At 31.4% G+C, this 19170-nt stretch overlaps 1 long non-coding RNA gene across 1 annotated transcript in view; it reads right to left on the reverse strand.

Annotated features, from left to right (window-relative positions):
* Nucleotides 1-16346, reverse strand: part of LOC127705739 (uncharacterized) — a 31328-nt gene extending 14982 nt beyond the window's left edge. Inside the window, exons 1-3 of the long non-coding RNA XR_007983971.1 lie at nt 16083-16346; nt 15139-15270; nt 7179-7396 (exon numbers count right to left, since the gene is read on the reverse strand). This is a non-coding gene — a long non-coding RNA (uncharacterized LOC127705739). The remainder of the gene's footprint in view (nt 1-7178; nt 7397-15138; nt 15271-16082) is intronic.
* Between the last annotated feature and the right edge of the window lie 2824 nt (nt 16347-19170).

The following is a 19170-nucleotide window of genomic DNA, read 5'->3' on the forward strand; positions in this document are numbered from 1 at the left end:
AGCACATAGTTTGTGTTTATGTTAAATATGATTGAATGGCATATCCCTGCTATGCAACGTTTTTTGGGAGTATGATCAAGAGATTTGTGAAAAGCATGATAATCAGATTATATTATGGCATTTTTCATAACAGATACCGAAGGATCAAGGGCAGACATTGGCAGAGGGTTAACAATACATCTAATATGGATAATGACATGTAATGATCTTTTTGTCTTATGCTTCAACAATGGAGAATAATAACAGATTAATATATTGATCCTTTAAAGTGGCTTTCAAGTTGAAGTTTAAAAGTAAAAAGAAAACGGATACATCAAAATTAAATTAAAGTGCGCATAAAATAAGAATATATGAAAAGTGTAATGATATATTTTTCTGCGTAGTCTAGAGTAAAATATGAACATCTTAAGTGTGTAATAAACTGATATTTCCTTACACGTCACATTACAGAGAATGGACACAGTTACTGTCGTCCTTGGGTTGTGTGAATAAGCGGGTATATTTTCATTCGTCCCATTGGTACTTGTTTGTGTCAGAATGTCATCTTTCCTTTATTTACTAATATAATATGTTGTCCTTACATTACGGATAGGGATGTGGTTAACAAAAGCTGTGACCATTCCTTTAACATTCATTTGTAATCCTTAATACAAATATATTTGCGTGATATAGATATAGAGTATGGTTTATAGAAAGTGCGACCTTTTATTTGTTCATTAATATAATATTGTGTCCTTGCAGATATAGATTTTGTTTACTGTAGTTGTTATCATTCTGTTATAATAACATGTTTAATAAATAATACATTTGTTGCCTTGTAAAGATACATAGTAAAGTTTACAGAAACTGTGGTTTTCCCTTTATTCGTCAATATACTATTTTGTACTGCCATTGCGGATATGCATGTGGTGTACAGAAACTGTGGTTTTCCTTTATTCATTAATATACTATGGTGTCCTGCCATTGCGGATATGGTCCAAGGACACAATTATCGTCCCTTGGTTTTCGTTGTCTACGAATATAGTCCCTAGTGTGAACAGTGTATAACTTGCAATTTTTTTTTTATACACTTTCCCAATTTATTTTTTGATATTTTACAAATGAAATATTAAGTAAGGGAATGCAATTACATGTTTAAAAAAATTGGTTGCTGAATCTTTATGTTAAGTAGTGATTTGGTCCGGTTAAAAAAGATCAAAAATTAGAATGTCTGAAGCTGTCAAACTGAATTTTAGCCCCCTTAACACAGAATTGTCAATATTTTGAGTTAGAGCTGGTAGAAGTTTCTATAATTTTGATATTATTTGTATCAATAGTAGTACACTACACTGTAAAAATCTTTTTGAGATAGAGCAGGTGCGATTTTTTTAATATGAATTTATTGTCTAAAAGAAATGCACTCCGAAATAACTGTGTTCTCGGGCCATATGGCATGTGGTTTACAGAAATTGTGACCATTATTTCAATATATTTTGAAGCTTGTTATAGCTGGATATGCGGTATTGAATTTGCTTATCGTTGACGGCAGTACGGTGACCTAGAGTTTTTAACTTCAATGTCATTTGGTGTCTCGTGGTGTGTTGTCTGATTAGCTATTATACCACATCTTCTTATTTTATATTGATCATTAATACATATAAAGTTGCCTGAAATAGATATTGAGTATGGTTTAGATAAACTGTGTTCTTTCATTAATTTGTTAGTACATCATTTTATGATGGTATATTATCAATAAATTTTGTTGTTATATTTGCAAATTGAGGCTACTTTTTTATTGAAGTACTTTAAACAAGGTACTAAAGAAAACTGGAAATCAACATCAAGTTTAGAAAACCTGCATTACTCCTTCCCACTATATTTCATGATGTTAGTTAGATTATTTTTTTATTTGATGATGCTATCATTTTTGTTTTCTTCTTAGCCTTGATTTTTTCATATTCAACCTTACATTTATGCTTTAAAGGCATATTGTGAATTATAACTTACATTATTCAATAAACTACAAACAAATGATAGTATGACTGAATCTTTTCATATTATGTTAACATGAAAACTTGAAAACTAAGCTTATTCCATGCATGCATGGACGAAGGCAACTAACGTTAACTTAGTTCATGCATGCAGCGAAACTAACTTTACATAGACATTTGAAGTTATTCTATTTTTCAAGCAGACTTAGTCCATGCACACATTGGCTAACCCAATTAATGTATGCATGGTTTGGTTAGACCATGCATACATGGACTTACCCAACGAAATTAGTACAATCATGCATGGACTAACACCACTTTTTCATTTAAATATATATAAAACTCCATTGCTTTAACAGCATTAGTCCATGCATACATGAACTAACCCAACTTATTAACGTAGTCCATGCATTTATGAAATCCTAGAAAAAAGAATGGAAACGGGAAATGTGACATAGACAACAACTCGACCAAAATATGCAAGTCAACCCAATGCTACCAATAGGTATTCAATACGGAAAATCCCACACCAGAGGTAGCAGCGAAACACTAATTAATGTGCACTAGATCAAGAAAAAGGACGCTATTCTACACTCCAAAAAATAAACTTGAACCAAAACAAAATAAACAACATACAAGACGAACAAAGGCTAAATGTTCCTAACTTAGGACAGACACAACAATGAAACATATTTTGTGAGCACTCAACCTTCTCCCTTCATTTCTATCCCACGTAAGTCTTCTTTATTTACTCAGCAGTTACAGTCTGATATTTTGTTCAATTTCAAATAAGATAACTATCATTTGATTTTATAAGAGGCTAGGATGAAATATTTTGTCCTGTCTTTTTTTTCTTAGGTGGATAAACCTTTGACCTGCTTTTTTCTTTATTGTAATCGGTCCTGCATTTTTTTTTATTTGTTTATCTTTACTTTTTTATATATATAGTTCATCCTAAATTTTTTTCCCGGTTGCTCATTCTGCATTTCTTTTACTCGAAACTCTTGTCATGCTTTTAATCAAATTTCACCAAAGCCCCATCAAAATTAAATTGTAGCTCCTTAAGGGGTTCTTTGTGTGATTTTTAAGGGGGACAAAAATGTTCATCCTAGCCCACCCATAAAAATCAAATGGTAACTCCTTTAGCTTTCTCATTTGAATTGTTTTACATTTGTCATTTCGGGTCCTTTTTATAGCTTACCAAGGGGTATGGGCTTTGCTCATTGTTGAAGGCCGTACGGTGACCTATAGTTGTTAATTTTTTAGTCATTTGGTCTCTTGTGGCGAGTTGTCTCATTGGCAATCATACCACATCTTCTTTTTTATATGGCAATGTATATTATTTAATACTTTAATCATAATAGAAAGTGTCCTTTGGGACATAAAGTCCTCTGAAAATATGTCCGCCAGGACATTCTTTAACAGAGTTATAGTATTTAATATTAAACATAAGTCCTGTATAAATGATTTGTTGCGGAATGATTGAGACAATGGTAAAACTTAATATGGCCCTGACTATTTAGTGATGGGGTTATAAAAACATTTTTTTAGATGTAATTTATGTTTAAATTAACATGTCAGTAACTCACAAACTTATTATACAGTTTGTGAGTTAAGGACCTATACACATCAATACCCTCTACAAAAAGTAGGTTTTAAGACAGATAAGCATTGTGCATTTGCGGAATATAGTTTTTTAAAAGACTTAGAGAGTATAATAAGATTAAAAGAAATATTAACACTGAATAATATTAAAATTGAGTGTATCATGAAGAAATTACTTGACCCCCCCCCCCCCCCCCCCAAAAAAAAGCACTCCCCACTCAGAATGAAAATCATATCATCAAATTGGTGCCTACAATAGTAAATAAGACCCCTTCTCATTATTTACACTAATTTTAAGCAGTGACCATAGTCTACCCTAATATGTTCTATTTTTAAGTCTGAGCAGTCAATTTTAGTTGGTGGGCAGGGAATATTGGACATAAATTTCGGTTGAGATACCCTAATGATCATTGTGGCCAAGTTTAACTGCCAAGTAGTTTCAGAGGAAGTTTTTTTCAAAAGTTTACAAGTATCTATGAAAATTGTTAAAAAAAATTTGCTTGAAAAAAATATATGTCTGTTTCCTGTTGCCCGACCGACCTGGACTCAAAACCCCCGACATGGATTTTTTCTTTAATTTCCGGAACAAAATCAAAATGACCTATTCATTTCCCCGAGTTTGTCATTTTAAAGAGTTAAAAGGTGCGGAAACTTAATAAAATGGATGGATAGTGCTCAATAATTCATTCTCAAAGTATTTAAGGGAAAGTTTACCCGTTCTCTGACAATGTGGTCTTGTCTACTTTTTCAATCATTTATGATTATTTCATTACTGTTTAGTGGTCACAACTAAACTGTTGAACCTTCATTGCATGAAGGAAGTATTCCCTTTGTCCAGGAATTCATTACAAGCCCGTATTTTACAATTACTTTTCCTTGAACCGTTTTCCTTTTTTCACAATCAAATAGAAGATAAAACGAAAAAATCGCGTAAATAAATATAAATTATTGTGTTATGCCATCCAATTATCAATAAATGTCGATTAAATTTTATTTTAAAATCGATATTAACAGGGGATTGCTTGGATATGAAATAGCATTTCATGATACACAGAAACATCCATTTCAAAGTGTAAATAGGAACAGGAAGTTGTAGCTAGAAGGGAGACAATTTAGGCGGGAAAGTGCTAAAACCTGTATTGTCAAATATTTCTGGTGGCAATAATTCAAATATTTATAAAGTTATCAAACACAACCTAAAAAATTAGTATTTAGTTTTGAATTGGCAAATATAAATTTTTCATTAATAACCCACAGTATGTTAGCCTTTTTATTTAAACATGTCTGCATTAACATTTAATCACTTATAGAAAGGGTAATCCATTTTATCCTTTGATATGAAATAAAATATTGATTTTTAATATGAAAGATGTAAATATTAATTAAAATTAATAAAAACAGTCCAATTTGGTCATTGGAAACTTTTAAAACAAGTGTTATTTAATTATAAAGCTGTATATATTATATGTTGTGTGCAATTTGTGAATAGTGGTTTGTTTTTCCTATTGTTGTTTGGTCTGTCATTGTTGGCATGTCCTGTTATCTTCTTTGTATTAAACAATATGCAGGTGATACTAGAATATTGCTGCTCAGAAAAGGAAAATTCATAGAGATATTGAGATTAACACATTTTGGGGTACAGGACCCCAACCAAACATGACATTGAACCGACTGCAAATCTGACACGGAGTGCATGTAAAAAAAAACGTGCAAAAAAAAAAAAAAAATATCCCTACCTTCCTACCTGGATTTATTTGCCTTGGCAACAGGAAACAGACAGGTTTTTGGCCTTAACAAAGATACCAGGCTTATTATTTCTTTTTACGCCAGATGCGCTTTTTCGTCTATACAAGACTCATCAGTGATGCTCGCTTTTAAAATAATTGTAAGTCCAAATACAGTGCAAAAATTCTGTATGGAATCAATTGATCGTTTTTGTCATGTTGAGGTGTATGTAGATCATATTTTGCTGTTCACTGTTTATCTCAATCTAAAATAATGTTCGAGATGATAACCCAAAACTATAAAATTTCCTTAAATTATGAATTCAGGGCCAGCAACCCAACAGTGGCTTGTATGAATCAAGTAAAAAAAAATAAAGAAATTTTGGTCATCTTGGTTGGTGGACTGGCATCAGATACATCTTTTAAAACTAGATGCCCCCAGGATAATATAGGCCATCTTAGGTTTAACTTTGCCCAGTAGTTCACAAGAGAAGATTTTTGGAAGGGTTAATTCAAGGGGACAACAAAGAAGATACGGTGTTTCTAGACTCTGAGTAATGAGAAAGCTTATATGACACTTATGTCAGCTAGTTTTTAAAACATGACTGCTTATTTAGTGGGCTTGATCCTTTCACAATATCTTTTTTTTGCAGTTTGATTCTATGTTTGGGCACAGTTACTAGTTTATTAAACCACCCTGGGTTTTACCATACTTGAACAGAAGTATCTTTGTTATCCATTAAACATATACAGACAAATTTTGAAAATGATAACAGTTCTGAGTTTTTTTAAGTTAAAATTTGCATACAGTGAATAAGCTGAAATTACCAGAAATATATGCAATTTATGTGACAACAGTGGAAGTAGAGAAGACACTGGGTTCTGCAGAACCTTTACAATATTATTTTATTTTAACCATCAATGTGGATATGTTTTTCTGACATACATGAAAATAAAACAAGCTTCAAACTATATTTAATACCTTAAAAATCATTCAGCCTAAGTTTGGCTGAAATTGATGTAGTTTTTTCAAAGAAAAAGATATCTGAAAGTTAAACAAATTAAAAAAAAACATCCCTAAGGAATTTAAGGGCAATAACTCATTAAGGAGACAATTAGGTCAGGTTGACATATTCTTATCTTATTCTTATGCAGATCTTAATTTGCTGGTCATTTTTTCCTTTTAATAAGACAATTACCAATACATGCAACTGACAAATTTCCTTAAAATATACAATTCAGGGACAATAACTCAAAAACCAGTTGTCCAATCATCAGAAAGTTTTGTGATAGGTAAAATTACCTGATAAACACATTTGCCTTCTTAAACGTTTGCTCTCAATGCTTAAGTTGTCAAGGTACAAGCCAAAAACAACATTTTTTCTTCTCACAAGAAAATAAAACACAAACTTGATTTATACTAGATACTTAAGGATAATTCAGCCCTCACAAAGATGATAAAAGCACACGTCTCCTTTTAGGAAAGGTAAGATAAAAAGAAATTTTGAAAAAAGTGAGTTTAAAAAGAAATTCACAAGTACTGATGAAAATAATAACGGAATAAAATTACTGAACAGAAAATAACAAAATTTACAAGATTCTATTGAAAGAGTTTCAAAAGAAATTATTTTTTATTTTCATATGAAAATGCCTGTCAACATTTAAGGTTTTTGGAGGAATTATTTAATTCCTTTATATTTATTCATATAGCTATATATATATATATATATATATATATATATATATATATATATAGAAGTGTCTTGCTAATATCTGCTGCATTTTAAAAAAAATAAGTCTTTGCTGAACAGGTTACTCATTGGCAATTATACTAAATTAATAAACTTGTTTTTATAATAATAGTTTTAAAATTACTTACTGCAAAATTCCTCTATTCTTTCAAAATGGATAGGATATAAAACCCTGGCATTTTCTTTACAGCTGTTAGTAACTTTAGAAAAAATGTCTTTCAATAGCCTAATTTTCTTTTTCCTTTCTGTCTTATATTGCTTTGGCAATGGTGTGGATGCCTTGGTTAATGGTTTTAAGAGTCGATAATTTACACCCTTCAGTAGTGCCCTGCAATGCTCTAAATATCTGAAAAACAAGAAATTCATATATGCTATATAAAAAGGGTCAAAGTTTCAAATGGGTAGGTTGTTTTAGGGATGTTTGAATTAGGATCTTAATTAAACACTATGAATAGATATTCATAAAAATTACCTCGTGTTTTGCTGGAAAATAACGAAGTTTCTGATTTTGGATAACCAGAAATAAATTCTTCCAACAATTCCATAATGGCATGTGCACAACTTTGACATGTGTGCAGGTTTCCTGTAAAGTTGTAAAGTTTCTGGGGCTAGGATGAAAACTCAAGGATGTGTTTATAACACAAAATGTATACCTCCTTAATTCTTATGGTTTTGCTGAAATATGACTAAGTACGACAGTAAAAAAAAATGAACAAAAATCTTTAAGGATGTTCGCTCCTCTTCTTTCTGAATTTTTGCCAGATATTCTGATTCCTCTGGTTTAATTCATATAGTACCATTAAAACAACCCCTACTTTTCTATCAATAATTTGATTACATATAGTTTGAAATGTCACCTTTGAAAATCTTATGAAATCCTTGTTCATTTTTCATCGTTTTTGAAAAAAAAGGAGTCAATGGTAATTAAGTGTATGAAAAATCTAGAGAGAATTATTTCCCGCCAAATTTTCATTGGCCTATACCTCAAAAACAAGCACATATCCCCTTGTTTTTTTCTGATACTTTAGTTTCTTTATTTATATACTATCAATTTATAACAGCCTTTTAAAAAGCTTGTTATTTTGAAACAGTGTAGCCAACGTCCTAAAATGACACAAATGATGTTCATGCATATTATCAGTTTGTGAACTGCAAATGTGAAAAGTGTCATCAATATGCAATAACGTCCCCCACGTTGCTCATGATTTATCTATCCAAGGTACAAGGCTTTAGGTATTATATACTAAATAAAAGACCTTTTTTGTTGTTCTTTGAAACTATTTATAAATATCTTAAAGGAATGAAGGCTTCAGAGCAAATGCAATGAGATTTCCATTATAATAAATGCACTAATAATGCAATTTTTCATATAATCAATGTCCAAGGTGTATAACTCTGTACTGATTTTCAAACTGGTCAAAGACATTGCTGATATAAACCTATGACATTAGTTTCATGAAATTCTGGTGGGAATTGTACACATTAGAGTGCTAATATTCATTTTCCATATAATAAATAATTCCAAAGGCATAACTCTTTCAAAAAAAATTGATTGTCACTGATTTTTTAGCTTGTCCAAGACATTGGGAATATAAACCTATGATATAAGTTTCATAAAAATATGTTAAGAATTCTACACATAAGAACACTTAAATGATGCAATTTTCCATGTAAATAACGTTTCTAAAGGACATAACTCTTTTAAGAATAATTGATCAGCACTGTGTTTTTTAACATGTCCAAGACATTGCTAACATAAACTTATGATATAAATTTCAAAAAAAGCTGGCAAGAATTGTACACAATGGAGCAATAACAATGCAATATTCAGTATTATTAATGTTTCTAAGGGGCATAACTGATCAGCTCTAAATTTGCCGTTCATTCAAGACATTGCTGAAATAAAAATATGTATCATTTTCATAAAAATTGGGCAAGAACTGTACATGTGAGAATGCTAACATGTCGTGAAAGACTATATTTCTATGCCCCCCCCCCCCCCCCCCCCCCAAACAAGTTTGCAGGAAAACATAAAGCCATTAAGGAGGGGTTGCACTTACTAGACCTGTTGCTACATATTGCAATACTGATAATAAACTATATGCAATTATCTCCCTTGAAATATTTTGGACCAGTATTGTTTTCATTCATGCTCATTCTAATATTGTGTATCATAACTGTGTAAAGTTTCAAAAAAATCAATACGGATTAAGCTGTTAAGGATGTTCTTTGGTGAGGTTTAAGAATGTGTGTCAGATGTTCAGACTCCTTGGTTTTTTTTCCTTCTTCATAGGGTAAAATATTTTTCCCCATAACACCCATTTTTCTGTTCATATAAGACTTCAATAACTCATAAAAGATTATTTACCAAAATTTCAGCCGATTCTAGATATTCTTTCTTTGAGACACAAATAATACCAATGCAAATATAAGGTTAACTTCCTAGTTAGCCTTTTCCCGCCATTTTTATACGACCGCAAAAAAATTTTGCGGTCGTATATTGGTATGACGTTGGTGTCGTCGTCCAAAGACACATTGGTTTTCGCACAATAACCTTAGTTTAAGTAAATGGATCTCTATGAAATTTTACCATAAGGTTCAATATCACAAAAGAAAGGTTGTGATTGATTTTTGGGGTATTTGCCTCAAAATTTTAGGAATTAGGGGCCAAAAAAGGGGCAAAACAACAAGCATTTTTCTAGTTTCATGACAATAACTTGTGTGTAAGTGTATGGATCTTTCTGAAATTGTACTACAAGGTTCCATATCACAAAGGAAAAGCTGGAATTGAGTTTGGGGGTAATTGCCCAAAACGTTTAGGAATAAGGGGCCAAAAATAAGCATTTTTTAGTTTCCAGACAATAACTTGTGTTCAGGTGTATGGATCTCTCTGAAATTGTACCGCAAGGCACCATACCACAAAGGGAAGGCTTGGATTGATTTTGGGGGTAATTGCCTAAAAATTGTAGGAATTAGGGGCAAAAAAGGGGCAAACAACAAGCATTTTTCTAGTTTCAGGACAATAACTTGTGTGTAAGTGTATGGATCTTTATGAAATTGTTCTAAAGTTTCCATATCACAAAGGGAAAGCTGGGTTTGAGTTTGGGGGTAATTGCCCTAAACTTTAGGAATTTCAATTTTGGGCCAAAAAGGGGCCAAAAAACAAGCATTTTTCTGGTTTCCAGACAATAACTTGTGTTCAAGTGTATGGATCTCTCAGAAATTGTACTGCAAGGTACCATACCACAAAGGGAAGGCTGGGATTGAGTTTGGGGGTGATGAATCATAAGGAAGTTCAAAAAATTTGGAGGGGGATATTTTTTTCTTCCCTTTTTTCCTTTTTTTTTCTTTAAAAAGTTCCATTTTAAGTTGGTTATTTCTGATTTATATATAGAAATCATCAAAAATTGAATTCTTTGGATTATTTGATATGCTGAATCTAACCATGTATTTAGATTTTGGATATTGGACCATAATAGGTAAATTAAAATTTTTAAGTTCTTAGACCACATTCATTCTGTGTCAGAAACCTATGCTCAGGCAGGGCTCACGCTACCAGGCGACTAGGGCAAAGAAGTTGCTTTCCCGTCCGTCACTTCACTTTGCCCGACCCTCAAAAGCGAAAACAAGTCGCCCTGTTGTTTACGATACTCGCTTTCAGTCGCTTTCGTCATCGGACATTTTCAATTTTTACCAAGTTGATAAAACATCAATTTTTTATTGATAATTAAAGAAATTAAGACATAAACGATTCATTTTCTTAAGAAAAGAGGTTTGAGCGTTGACTTTACAGTGTGTAGAAGGTTATTTAATAAAAAGACAACTTTTTATTACTGCATGCACTTCCGGTACTTGTTACTCAGAGAGCGTACATCAATCTAACTTTCAGCGGCAAAATAAGTTTGTTACTTCATTTGAAAGTTATAAAAGTTGCCTCCAGTAAATGTTTAATCCATTTATTGTTTTAAAAACGTCACATTCCTTTCCAAATAGCTTGTCAAACATCGTTTATTTTTGTAAATTTTCTTCGTCCGCCATTAACCGTTAACTAACTACGGATCGGAACCGGACCAGCTATATCCGAAATCTGTATTTTTACAATAATAACTACAGACGCATGAATGGAACAGCTGACAGAAGATTATTGACCCCAAAACGAAAAATTACGCATTCCACACGCATTAACAGACTTTTAATTAGATCTAATTGATTAATGTATATAATTCCATATAATTTATATGGATTGTTTCAAAATATTGATTAAAATTGCTTAACTACTATAAAATATCAATCTGAGACAACTATAACACATAGTAGTTTCAGTATCAATATAGTATGGCCCAGCTTAACTTTGTATATCTTTTGATGAGAAACACTGAATTTCATAAACATGATAAACAAGATAGTTTTTAATTGAATTGTAATTCATATATTATAATTTCTTTACCTTTTTGACATAAAAAAAAATTCTTTTTAGTGCTAGAAATTGAGTTGGTAGTTTTTCACAAGAACCTAAACTTAAACAACTTTGAATTTGAACTGTTAATTTAATTGTATACTCAGATATGAATTGAACAATATAAAAACATATAAAAAGAACATTATTTACATATGACCCTTTATACTATAGTAAAATCAAAACATTGTAGCGCAGTGTGCGAAGGAGCACTTCTCTTTCAAATCTCACCACTTCTCCCTATCAGTTTCAAAAAGAAAAGTCACTTCCCCCTATGATTCTGAAGTAGTGTGAGCCCTGCGCTGTGTCAAATATTTAATCACAATCCAAATTCAGAGCTGTATCAAGCTTGAATGTTGTGTCCATACTTGCCACAACTGTTCAGGGTACGACCTCTGCGGTCGAATCAAGCTGCGCCCCAGCGGAGCATTTTATTTAAAATTCAAATATTGCGAAAAGGAGCTCCATAACCTATCAAAATGTTTAGCTTATTCTGTTTCCAAAGAAAATGCCCTTCCAACTTCAAAGTATTTTTATTTCACCTGAGTAAATCCTTAAGGAGAAGTTGCACGAATGGGATACCTTAGGCACATATTGCAATATCAAACTAAGTGAATCAATTATCTCCCCCTTGGAATATTTTCAACCAGGTTTAGATACTTCATGCATATTCTTAGTTTGTGAAGTGCAACTGTGAATAGTTTCAATAATAAAAATAAAGTCATTAAGGAGCAGTTGCATTTAACCTGTTGCCACATATTACTAAATTAAACATAAGTATCTTCAATTATCTCCCTTGTAATATTATGGACCAGGATTATTTTCCTTCATGGTTATATTTAGGTTGTTTACTACAACTGTGTAAAGTTTCAACATAATGGATTAAGCTGTTAAGGAGAAGTTAATGTGCTTAGGAGACCTTTTCCTACATATTGCAATATTAAACTAATTAAATTCAATTAGCGCTATTATGTGTATTTTTCCATTGATCTTTGTATGTGATAACTTTCATTGACATTCTCATTTGACTCTCTTGATAATGAAAACTATCGCTAGTTTCTAAGGTCCTTAATAGCAACAGCATATTTATCCATATCCACAGCTAGTGTCGACAAATCAGAAAAGTTTAGCGGGAACTATAACAAACATACTGGATGACTGTGCTTAAATGTCATTTAAAAAATATTTTTAGTTTACTGTAAATTTATACTTTAATATAAAGCAGTTAAATTATGTTTCTTACAAATGAAAAAAAATGTCTTTTTTACATAAATCTGCTACAATTAAATGATTGTGTGTCTGTTTGTCTGCATGTATTGTACATATTTCTTCGTCCTGCGTGTATATTTCATCCCCCCAAATGTTTAGTCAAGGACACATCAGAATTGTAGGACTCTAATTTTGATATAGAATGCTTCAAGAAATAGAAAATTTTTGTACACAACAACAATTTGGCATATTTTTACTTGAAGTTCCCAATATAAATGACTGGACATTAGAAAAATAATCTAATGAAAGAAAGAAACAAGTACACAACAATCAAAATAAAAATCAAAAATCCAATTTAGATGACCAACCTACAAAATAGAGATTTCAAAGATAGTAAAAATGGTGTAAGCAATCTTTGAATACGCTGGCTGATCAGTTCAAATACCATTTTTCAAATGAATGAAAGTCATTTTAAATTATGACTAAACATATATCAAATAAGCCTATGCGAAAAAAAATAGTATTGTACCAACAAAGGGAAAATGTATTCTTATCGTATTAGTTTTTTTTTTTTGTTGCTGTAATTTGTATTAAATGATATTAAAAATAAATACACATACATATAATAACGATATAGATTATTTTTATATTTTTTAAACCACAAGTCGAGATGAGAATGAGAAAATGTATCTCTTTAAAAAATCATAAATAATCTATAATTATCTCCCTTTTAACATTTCATACCAGGTTAATTAATCTTCATTCAGATCCTTAAGCTGAGTACTGCATTTACAATTTTTTTTATTAATATTAATTAAGCAATTAAGGAGGAGTGGTGCTTACAAGACCTGCTGACACAAATTGCAACATTAAACTAGCTATATTCAATTATCTCCCTTGAAATATTTTGGACCAGTACTGTTTTCCTTCATGCTCATTCCAATATTGTGTACCATAACTGTGTAAAGTTTCAACAAATTCAAAATGGATTAAGCTGTTAAGGAGAAGTTGTGCTTACTTCAGACCTTAGGCACATATTGCAATATCAAACTTAGTGAATTCAATTATCTCCTCCTTGGAATATTTTCAACCAGCTTTAGTTTACTTCACGCATATCAACAGTTTGTGAACTGCAACAATGAATAGTTTCAAAAATTAAAAATCAAGTCATTAAGGAGGAGTTACACTTAACCTGTTGCTGCATATTGCATAATTAAACTTAATTATATTCATTTATCTCCCTCATTATATTATTGACCTTGATTTTTTTCCTTCATGCTCATTTGTAGGTTGTGTACTACAACTGTGTAAAGTTTCAACATAATGGATTAAGCTGTTAAGGAGAAGTTGTGCTTAGGAGACCTTTTGCCACATATTGCAATATCAAACTTTTAAGTAAATTTAATTATCTCCCTTTCAAATATTTAGGACCCTGATAATTACTCTTCATGTAGATCTTTTAGCCCAATTTACTGCAACTACAATTTTTTTTATCAATATTAATTAGCAATTAGAGAGAGGTGGTGCTGACAAGACTTGTTGCCACATGTTGCAATATGAAACTAAGTAAATTAAACGATCTCCCTTGACACATTTCAGACAGGATTTATTTTCTTCATGCACATCCTCAGGTTATGTACTGCACACAGGCACTTGTCTCAGAAATTTTTTTTCCTATATACCTTAATATAACATATTGAAAAATGTCAGCTGGTCGCGAAATTCCATTATATGCCGATTTCTCGGTTGTCAACTCCACTTAAACTTGTTATGTCGTAAATCTTAATTGATGTTTCTACACAATGGTGGATAACACGCCTACTTTTGTTGTCGGAATCATCCTTAGCAATCCTACCCAAGTATGTCAATTGTAATTATTTCGTCTGCCGACGCCAAATTGGAAACATACGTCTCGCAGTAAAAGGTATCTTCCCACTCTCTTTATATATCTCAGTTTCCATATTTTATGGGGAGGTCTTAATGTTTCTCGGAGTTATCTGATCTTATTTCATTTTATACGTAAAGTCCAGAGAGAGTCTGAATGACATTGGCGTAATGGGAAAATTTGTATTTAAAAAAAGAGACTCGTAATTTATTAGACATACCACAAATAACACTTGTGAGATTTTTTTCAATGGTATCTTATACAATTTTACAAACTGGGTGATAAGTTCTATTCAGACAAAAACTAACAGGTTTTTTTTAATATTTTTTAAAATTAATCATTTACTGCGAGTTTTGTGTTTCCAATTTGGTGTTGGTAGAGGAAATAATCTATTGTTTTATTCTATATAAATTCTAACACCACTTAAATATATATAATTTACTGCAAAACACACTTGATTTTGATCCTGTTCAAGTTCTGTAGTATTTACATCAGATGTATATCTATCAATTCATTAGCATTTAATTTTTTAACTTACTTTTTTAGGGAAGCTCTTTGTAGGACCATGCTTAGCCTCATATCCTGTAAACATCTTTTTCACCTCCTCAAATGTTGACTCTTCATAACTAGCAACAGATGTAACTGTTGTTATGCTGTCTGCACTGACATCCTATAATATAAAGTACTCTTTATAAGAAAAAAAAGTGATTTATTACAGTTCCTGTTTATATTCATGATGCAAGAGAAAATGAAACAAGTTACTATAAAAGTTAAATAATCATGTCTTAACTTCGACAAATTGGTTGCAGAGATGTTATGCTAACAGTCTAAACACATAATAATGAATTTACGTAGAAGTACCGGATATAAAGCTTTAAAATGTATACCTTTGCCCTTTATTTATGATGCAAACTCCACGATTTGCTTTTATAAACCTCAAAAATAATTCTGACCATAAAACAAAAACAGCTGCACAGTGGATGAAGATATTATAAAAGAAAGTTTTATTGATTATATTACATGATTACACATAAAAACGTGAACCACACACTTTTCTTGGAAACATGTCATTGGATATATAGCAGTTTGACAAACACTTATTAATGATCATTGAGAAGCTTTATATTTCCTTAACATTACAAAGTGATTTAATTTTTTAGTTATCTCCCTGTACTGTTAGGTAACACCTTAAGCTGGGGCTTGACCGTGAAAAAAAGAGGTGAAAACTTGATTGGTTGGACTTCCAGTGATAGTTATTTTCTTATATGCAAAATGTTATCTGAAATTTTGTTCATAGTACTGGATACAAGGTATTTCTTTATTTGAAACATAAAAAAAATTCTGCACAATTTTGTTTGTAGTGCAATTTTAACCCAGACTATGATCGAGGAAAAACAATGGTGGTATTACACCTTATGGAGCTAAATTTATGATTATTGTATAGGTTATAACATCTTTATCTGACAAGTTGTTTTAACATACTGGATCCTCATCTGCTAAAAATAGTATTCAAACATTCTCTTCTCACTTTAAGGGTCATATCAGTGAGGTTTGCTGCCACTCTGTCTCTGAAACCATTTCCAGGGTTTCTAGTGAATAATTCTCTGGCTTGTAGTACTTTGTCCCGGAAAAAAATAAACCACATTTACTTCTGAAAGCTGTAGACAGAATTTTATCATTATTTTTAAGAATCAGTTTCTTCCATCATTATATTGGGGCATACAATTAAAAAAAAATTTAAGCATATTGAAGACACTAATTTTTCCTTCACCCATCACCCAGACAATTGCAATTCTTATATTTTGTTCAGCCTACAATAATTAAGAGATTATTAATTATATTTTCCATCTGTCTGTGTCAGGTTAGAATGCTCAGTGTTAAGGTCATAAGAGTTGCTCTCAAATGTTGTACTGTGACATATAATTGATGGAGAGTTGTCTTCAAAATCTTATCTTAATTTCGTATCATCAATTATTGAATTGACCATACACAACGCTTCTTTTCGGAATAAAATAACAAAAAATAACATATGTATGAAAGATTTCAATGCCAATTATTGAAACAGCTATACATATTACGCCTACACAGTGGCCTTCTATCAGAAAAAGAGTTGCAATGAATATAGAATCATATCGGATGAAACGAGCGCCAACTTCTTTGACAAGTATTTGCACATGTTTTTAGTAAGCGTTCTTGTTTTGGTAAAATAATGAGACTTCTCTAATCATCAACCTACGAGCAAATCATTTCTTAAAACAACAATTATGTTAAGATTGAAGTACAGTCCGTGTAACGTAAAAGTTAACAATACGAACGATGCCCGAATCATGTACGGACGATGCCCGAACGATGTACGTACGCTTCCCGAACGGTGTACGAATGCAAACGAAACGCTGACCGAACGTTGTACGGACGCTGAACGAATGATGTACGAACGAAACCATGTCCCATAAACCTTACCATAAACGATAAAATAAGCGCCCTTTTATCGTACATCGTATGTTTTTGCGTACATCGTTTCATTTAGCGTATACCGTATCGTTTAGCGTACATCGTTTCGTTAAGCGTATATCGTATCGTATTGTATCGTATAGCGTACATCGTTTCTTGGCGTGCATAGTTTCGTTAAGCGAATATGTTTGTTTGTTTTTTTTTTAAATATAAAACATGAATGGCGTTCTGTTAAATATTTTTATATAGGTGATAATAGGCGTAAAATTTAGATTGGATGCATGTTTCAGTTTTTAATTAATAATTTAATAAATTATAACTCGATGTTAATCCAAAACTATTTACATAAAAAGTTTGAAAAATAAACACTGAATTAAATTTAAATAAATTAAAAGATACGATTATGAATTTTGTTAGCCGTAGAAAATGTGCGAGTAAACTGCAATCTGCAGGGTATTCAGTCACACTTTTTTGAAAAAAGCTTAAGGTATTAACATTTTTTTTTTATTACCTAAATGAACAATTTATTTTAGATGGAATTTGGAATAAATCTAATGTTCTTACAAAAGTATAATTGGGGTCTTAAAGTGTTGACCTTTTGTCCAAAAGGTTTGTTAAATATTGTTATGTATTTTAAAATCGACTGAATAGCAGTTTTATCTATATATCGTAATTAAAAAAAAATTAGATTATAGATTTTTTTTTATTCATTTATCAAATCAGTCGAAAAAAAACAAGTATTCGAGAAATTTCAAATAAGAACAATAGTCGTTATGTGCCTCATCAACCCTAAACAAAAAATCCCTACCAATGTACATACGATTGTGTATTATTTTAACTATAAATGCACTTGACTTTAAACAATCATCAACAATTGTCCGGCAAAAAAACTAAACCCTCTATTCTTTAATTTTCTCAACTATTTTCCTCTCTTCTTTATTTTTCCCGTTATACTCTAATTTTATATTTTTTTTCTTTATTTTCCTGCATCTCTTATACCTCCTTTATTCGGAGCAACCCCACCCTAAATAAACATATGATACACACGGTCTATAGGTCATCGCTTGTGCCGTGATACACATGTTTGCATAACAAAGAATGTCCCTGTTCATATTTATAACATTTTAAATGTCCTTCTTATAATACATCTAATAGTTGCCACTGGACATTAAACAGATAACTATAAATTCATCTATCATATTCTCAGTTTTGTTATAATGTGTAAATCAAACAACATGATAAAACAATAATTATTGCAGATTTTCACTGCCGAAATAATGGGGGAAAAATGTAAACAAAACCACCCAATCACATCCCTACGCCACAAAGTATAGCATGTTCACATGTAAATAAATTATTTTCATAAATCTATTTCAAAATAATTTTAAACAATCAAACAGTCATTTTTCTTATTTGCCAAAAAAAACCACCAAACAGTTATTTTCATTTCTTATTTTAAATAGATCGATTGTTTTCAATGGTCGGTGCCTGACAGCATCTATAAAATCTATCACCATGTTTGCCAGTAAGAAAGCTACATAGAACAGGAAAACAACAATGTCTTAAAAATACTTCCAGGCCATATTTTCCAATTTCTGTTGTAATGTGGTTTAATGCAAAAAGGGTAACTCCTGAATACTTAATTGTACCCATCAAGTATCTGGGGTTAATAACAAATCTATGGTAGTCTCTTTTTCTTTACTCGCAAAGTATTCGACTAAATGTTTTATTTATGAAAATTGCTCATTGCTGACGAATGTAAAATATTGAACCATAGATTTTCAATTGTTTAGTTGTTAGGGGACTGTCTGATCTCGCAAACCTGACATTTTATGGTCATCATTTTTTTGCATCCAATTGCACCAATTTACGCGACACCGTACGAGAGTCGTGACATTACATAAACTACTAGTATTTTTTTTTCTATAACGAAATACGAAACCACTTCTCGCAATTCGCTTTGGGGTAATTGTGCTTCTCTTTTGACAAAATATGGCCTTGTCTCAAAAACAAAAAGTATAATATAATATAGAGTAATATATAAAACTGGACTAGAGTGAAGAGTTGGGAAGTAGGAATTCCGAATTTTAATTGAATGTTCTAAATCTGTGTGTATTTC

Source organism: Mytilus californianus, unplaced genomic scaffold (assembly GCF_021869535.1).
Source record: "Mytilus californianus isolate M0D057914Y unplaced genomic scaffold, xbMytCali1.0.p SCAF_6, whole genome shotgun sequence".
NCBI classification, from domain to species: Eukaryota; Metazoa; Mollusca; class Bivalvia; order Mytilida; family Mytilidae; genus Mytilus; species Mytilus californianus.